Here is a 6,722-nt window from a genome sequence, read left to right on the forward strand (position 1 = left end):
AGTCTATCTCTTCTTCATCTGTACTGCCTGTACCAGAACTCAATCTTTGCTTTACTTTATCTTGTAACTCAAATTCGGTATTTTCTAGTGGGGTGTTCTCAGATGAGGCTTGGGAATAGAATGCTTCAGGTTGGAGGCATATCCCATGCACCCTCTTCATGTGCTGACCCAATCGAGTAACCTGTGCATAGCAGTTCTTGACTGTACACGTTTTCCTAACTTTTCTTGTAAAGAGCCCTCTGTATTTTCTTGTTCCCATGATGCATGATATTTTTTTAGCTCTATCTGTGGACCATCCATGTACTCTCACTAGGTGGCGAGGCAGGTGAACTAGTTTTTTTGCATGCTGGGCAATTAGATTTTTCCTCTGCTTTTTACTGTTAGGAAAGTACATCTACTAATCCATCACAAGGCAAGACCTCTGCCGAGTTCTCAACATTTAGAATAATCTCCTGGGGCTTCAGGTCTTCAATTGGGAGAAAAGTTTCTTCAGGTTGATAGACTGTTTCAAGGGTAGCAGCAGAGGCCTCAGGTGGAGCTAGCTCTTCAACATTTACCTCCACCTGCGGCATAATTCTGATTAGTCATGTAAAGTCACATTTGAATCAGGGTATGAAATAGGACATACTGAAAGAGCAAAACCTGTCCAGTGATTGGTGTGATGGTTGGGTATATTATTTCAAAAACTTAATAAAATCAAGTATAATTACACATAGGAGCATAATTATAAATAATTCAAGTATAATTATGGAACTATAATTATACTTACATTGTAAAATTGTAAATGAGGTGCAATATATTAGAAGGCTATTGTTTAAATGAAGCTTTGGTAACTATGGTAACAGTAGCTATCAAGTGCTAACTACTAAGCAAGATTGATTATAAAGTGATTTTATTTTCAAATTATATATTGATTCCCTGTTTTAATGCATGAAAATTAAATTACGTTAAAGGAGTTTAAGCCCTCAAGTTTTACTTTTAAGTGTGAGTAATAAAGGGAAATCTAGAGATGGTATAAATTAGTCAAATAACCATAAAATATTATGTGATTCGCATAGTTGGTTTTGGCAGCAATGGGAAAGAGTCACATTCATTAAGCTCAAGGAACTCCAGGAAGTTGCAAGTGTAGATAGCTGAAGAGTGGTCATCTGCATACTTGAGCATTGTGCCTTAATGAGAATGAACCCACTAACAAATCTGGGACTTGAACCTGCACTCATGGCTTAGTAACTATGAAGTGCTAACCACTAAGCAAGCTTGATTATAAAGTAATTTTATTTTCAAATTATATATTGATTCCCTGTCAGTGAGGGGCCTGGACTCAGCAACATCTAATTATTCATTTACCTCCACATGCTGGCTTGGGAGATATGTCCTGTGGTCATTTATTTTGTCACTGTGTGGCTCGCAGGAATGGGATCTTGACTTCATTGATACCTGCAAATTTTATTTAGGTTAGTTTCATGGTTTTTCTGGATAAGATTGCATTTAATTGTGTGGTAAAAACAATGCACATCCTTTGAAACTATTAAAAAAATAATACATCCATATGAAAATTTTACAAGATATATATATATATATATATATATATATATATATATATATATATATATATATATATATATATATATATATATATATATATATATATATATATATATATATATATATATATATGCAGAAAATTTTAAACCCAAGAACTTAAAGTATGGGAGGAAATATTTGTAAATTAAGAGAAATTATGCTATAATAACTCAAGAGTTCAATTGTGTTAATGAAAGGATAAATTCTAAGTGTTAACAGCTAACAGAGTCAGGCATAATAAATTTATAAAATGTTATGTTGTGTTTAAATGCTAGAAGCTGTACGGTATTAATATTTTTTCATTATCATTACTAACTATGATAATAATGGGAATAAATATTTCTGACTGCAACAAAATAAGTAATACAAATACAGAAAAGATAATTTAAAATTGACTATGGTCAGTTTGGCTTTAGGTTGGGAGACCTACAACTTCAGCAATTTACAGTTAATATGGAAAAAGATTGTATCATGCTTAGGGTAGGTATATGTCAGAGTACTATGTGATGCTGTAAGATGGGCTTTTGAAGGCAAAGAGAACCAGAAAGATTAGTGAAAATGGTTGAGAAAATTTGTGCTGTCTGAGTAGCAGGGAAACTCAGCTGAAACAGGAGTGTGCCACTGTGTCACTTCTACGAAAGGATAAGGAGAGGTATACCAGGGAACTTTTGCTGAGGATGTTGAGAGTAGTCTAAAGGCTAACAACCTTCAGCCTGCCTACTATGTCTTTAAGAGGTTTTGCTCTAAATCCACAACATGGAAGAGGCCTGTCCAAAAGAGTATTAATAAAATTTTGCTTGTTAAAAATGGAGGTGTACAACGCTTTGTCTTTTAGTAGCAATAAAATTATAATACACAGTAGTAAAGATAAGCATTTCCAGAGCCTTGGGCTTAGGGCTACCCTCTGGGTTGACTCTAGAGTGCTCACCTCCCATTCCTGCACACCAAGTTTGAGTTCCAGCAGGTTCATTGACAAAATTTGAATATTACAAAAGATAAAACCCATGTGTTTACAAGTATCTATCAGGACAAGGCATCAGAGAGGTGGCAGCGTAGACCTACACTTAGACCTGCAGGTCCAGGAAGGGAAAAGGAGTTGCCCCGAGACTGTAGGATACCTCATGTTCTCTCAGAGAGTGGTGAGCTTATCAAGGAAGAAAATAAATTTTAGACTATCATAAATACATGTAAATTGCTCTTAGGAGGAGGGGAAAGCAATGTAATGCACAGGAGTAGTAGAGGTAAGCATTTTCAGAGTTTTGGGTCTTGGGATACCCTTTGGGTCAACACTAGAGTGCTCATCTCCTATTTATTTCTGTAGTTTTCCTGGCAGGAGCTCCATTGAGAAAATTTAATTCTTATGAGTATCTTCTGAGGCATCAGATAGTTTGAGTGGAAATAGACTTTTTAGTATAAAAAAAATATTTGTGTAGAATGTACTAAGACAATAATGCAAAATCATACTCACCTTTATAACAGTCTTCGGCATGTTATAAGGTGCACTTTTAGGCAGCTTCATGGCTAAACCTGAAAGAGGTTTAGTTGAAAGATCCAGGGGACATAGTTGTTCAGCCATCCTTTGTTTATGGTTGAACAAAGCCCAAACTACAAACAGTCTTGGTCAACAAATCAGTCAAGCTGTTTGTCCCAGTAACCTGTAAATAAAGAAGGAATTAATTTGACATAAAACACAACACAAATGATGAAACCAAACCTGAACTATAATTAATTGTAGAATAGCACAACCCCTATAAAATTTGTTATCCATCTACAGTAAAATGAGCTATTACATACAAGGGAGGGCTCCTTCCCTTGACCCACTACTTCATAACTGTTTCCTCTCTATCACTAAGAAGCTCCCTGTTGGATAAGTGGGGTTTTAGGGTGAGGGAACATAAGTGAACGAACTTATCTATCTATACCTTTTAAACTGTTTATAAAGGCTGTCTTCACACACTGTGGGACATAGAGCTAGATGGGCAGTGGCATTGGTTATAATAAAGGGACACCATGGAGAGGACAGTTGTTTATTTATTTAATTTTTATTTGTGTGGGCACCAGGCATAGTAAAATTATAGGGGCCATGAAACACTGAACACAGGTACAAGGTTGCTCAAACTCACTTAGGTCTATCAGTCTGGAGAATTCCCTGCCTGATCAGGTTGTTGCTATGGAGTTTATCTCATTCTTCAAATCAGCTCTATATTCCTTTACCATTTCCAAGACTAACCCCTAACACATCTTCCCTCCTGCCTTCCTTCCTTGTTATCAATTTAACAATTTCCTTTTAATCACTACAGTGACTACACACTTCAAGTATTACTCCTAGCACCAATAAACTCAGGCCATATATAATTATTTCTGCATAAGGTACATAGTTCAGTCATATATCCCTTAACGCTACTAATTGACCCTACTAATAATGGACTGGCATACCTGCAGATTGGTGCTACCCTATTTTAAAACATTTAACTTCTTCATACTTGCTTGAAAGGCCTTAACAAGGTGGGGGAGCTACCTCCACGCCCATAGAGCTAGGAAACTAAGGTAGAATGCTGTGATACTTGAGTGGCGTGGACGGTACAAATGACTGTCATGGGAACCAACATTTATATTCTCTACATGTCCATCTCCTGTGTGGTTGCGTTGGTTTTACTATTATGAAAGCATGCCTGCAGGGGAAGCGTGACATGCGGTGGCTTATTCAGTACAATGACGGTCATGGGAGCTAACCGACAATCTAAATCCTGAATTATCGTCATGTTCATCTCCTCCAAGCGCCTCCGTGGTGCAGTGGTCAGCATGTCTGGCTACGAATATGCGGGCCAGGTTCGAATCCCGGCCTGGGCAGTCGGCACAGCCCACCCAGCTGTTCATCATCCCTTTCGGGTTGGTCGATAAATGGGTACCTGGGGAAACCTGGGGAAGGTAAACTGTGGATATCCCGGATGTCATACCAGCCCTGTGTCCCGGGATAGCGGGTTCTTACCCACCACAGGCTCCAAGGGCTAATGGGACGGAGATGGGCACCGCAGCTATGCGCAGCCACTGCGTATGCACCCACTTTACCTTTACCATCTCCTATGAGTTCATCTTCATTCTATCACTACGAATACACAGTAATTATGGGTGACTTACCATAGTTTTTACTGCTGAAGATATGCATGAAGAAGGCGTAATGGCGGCCACCGCGTGGCAGGAACAGCGCTGCAACAATTTCTCGGCTTGTGATTGGCTCGCTGAAAATAGTAGCTGGAACCTCGACAAAACGATACTGAAGTGCAGGTCGCAACACATCAAATCTGAGGGTGGGTGCGAAAGCGCAACGCGGTACTAAAGCGCAGTGTTGCGATACTAAAGCGCGAGGGGGTGGTTCCAAAGCGCAGACACCCCATAAAAAGTCACGAAAGCGCATTTTTCCTCCAACCAAAGCGCATAATGAAATCTACAACAACAACAGCATCAACAACAACAACAACAACAACAACAACAACAACAACATCATCAACAACAACAGCAACAACAGCATCAACATTAGCAGCAACAACAGGAACTTACGTTTCTGTGTCAACAAAGCTCAGAAAGCCGTTCCGAGGTGATTCTTCGCAACAATGAAATATAATAAAATGCAGATTAAAAAATGTAAAAAAACAATAAAGGTAACCACGTTGATCATTTATTTCGGCTCTTCTGCTGCCTTGTGCAGGAACAGCAATTCTGCAACATTTAATAAACTCTTGTCCGGCTCTCGGTTCTTTTTTCCTTTACCGATGTAATGAAAAGGAAATCAAAGGAGAGATTCGTATGATTTTTAGTCGTGTGTTAAAAAAGGGATACAAATAGCAATAAAAAAAATATAAAAAATACAGATACATTGAATAAACTTGCTTCCTCCTCCTCCTCCTCCTCCTCCTCCAGTCAACCGTATTGTCTTTTATCTGTAAGAGCCACAAAAGACCTACAGAAAGTCAAGACAACAGACATTCCGGTAACTGTGTTGCGAAAACTTGGTGAACGTCTTCGTGGTCGTCATCCTTCTTTAACTTTTTTCTATGAAACGTTTGACTTTTTTATACAATCTCGCGCCAAACCAGGTTTTTTTCACTTATTTATGGACTACAATATTATATAATTACTGACAATTAATAAATGACTGGCTACTTTACTCATTTATTTACTTTTATATCGAATTACTTATTCACTTGTCATTTATGTTTAGGCCACAATCCTACCTTCCCCCTGCTACCCATATCCCCACACCACAACACTATTCCTTATGCACCCGATAGCCCCTCACAGCCCAGACTTAACATCTGTTACCAAGCACGTGTCTCGCACATCACCTAAAACCTACACACCAGAGGTTACCGTGCATAAATTTTTCACATAGCCTGTTTTATACTAAATTTTCGGTGCTTCTTGTTTGTCAGCGAAGAAGTATGGTAAGACAGATTTTTTTTTTTTTTTAACAGGAAAGGAAGCAGCTCAAAGGTAAAATAATATAAGTAATGAGAAAAAAAAACGCTAATCACTGTCCCCACAAAAAGAGTTCAGAAGAATGGCCAAAAGAGAGGTTAATTTCTATAGGAGAAGTGTCTCGATACTCTTCTCTTGAAAGAGTTCAAGTCATAGGCAAGAGGAAATACAGACGAAGGAAGATTGTTTCAGAGTCTACCAGTGAAAGGGATGAAAGAATGAAGATGTTTTTTTAATCTTACATAAGGGATTTGGACAGAGAGATGAGCTAGAGTAGAAAGTCGAGTGCAGTGGGGCCGCGGGAGGGGGAAGGGCATGTAGTTACAGTCTATCGACTCTAAAGCCCCGTTCACACTGTGCCGACTCTGGGCCACAACAACCCAGCGACTTTTTCATTTGACAAGTTGGTTCCCACGCTCCAAGAAGGGGTGGGGGAGGTTTTATTGGGGTCTTGGTGTCTTGCCGACTGTCTGGGACATTCGGCCAACTAGTTGCCAGCATGTCGTGCTAACCCTCACGACTCCAGACTCCCGTCACGACGTCGGCGCAGCATTCGGCAACAGTCTCAAGACCTCTTTCAAGACATTCCCGACCCTTTCACATCAACACCCAAGACCTCGTGTACCTTAGAATCGTGGGTAGTCGTGTCACGACATGCTGGC

General features: G+C 39.3%; 1 long non-coding RNA gene across 2 annotated transcripts; it reads right to left on the bottom strand.

Annotated features, from left to right (window-relative positions):
• Window positions 1–463: 463 nt before the first annotated feature.
• Window positions 464–5,045, bottom strand: LOC126982844 (uncharacterized). Of its 2 annotated transcripts, none has more exons than XR_007735341.1 (3): window positions 3,053–3,327; window positions 1,348–1,437; window positions 464–563 (listed from the first exon to the last, which is right to left on the bottom strand). It is a non-coding gene; the product is annotated as an uncharacterized LOC126982844 (long non-coding RNA). The 2 variants fall into 2 exon arrangements; XR_007735340.1 differs by lacking the exon at window positions 464–563 and adding an exon at window positions 4,723–5,045 and having other exon boundaries at window positions 983–1,437; window positions 3,053–3,239.
• Between the last annotated feature and the right edge of the window lie 1,677 nt (window positions 5,046–6,722).

The sequence above is a fragment of the Eriocheir sinensis genome, chromosome 52 (genome assembly GCF_024679095.1).
Source record: "Eriocheir sinensis breed Jianghai 21 chromosome 52, ASM2467909v1, whole genome shotgun sequence".
Taxonomy (NCBI): domain Eukaryota; kingdom Metazoa; phylum Arthropoda; class Malacostraca; order Decapoda; family Varunidae; genus Eriocheir; species Eriocheir sinensis.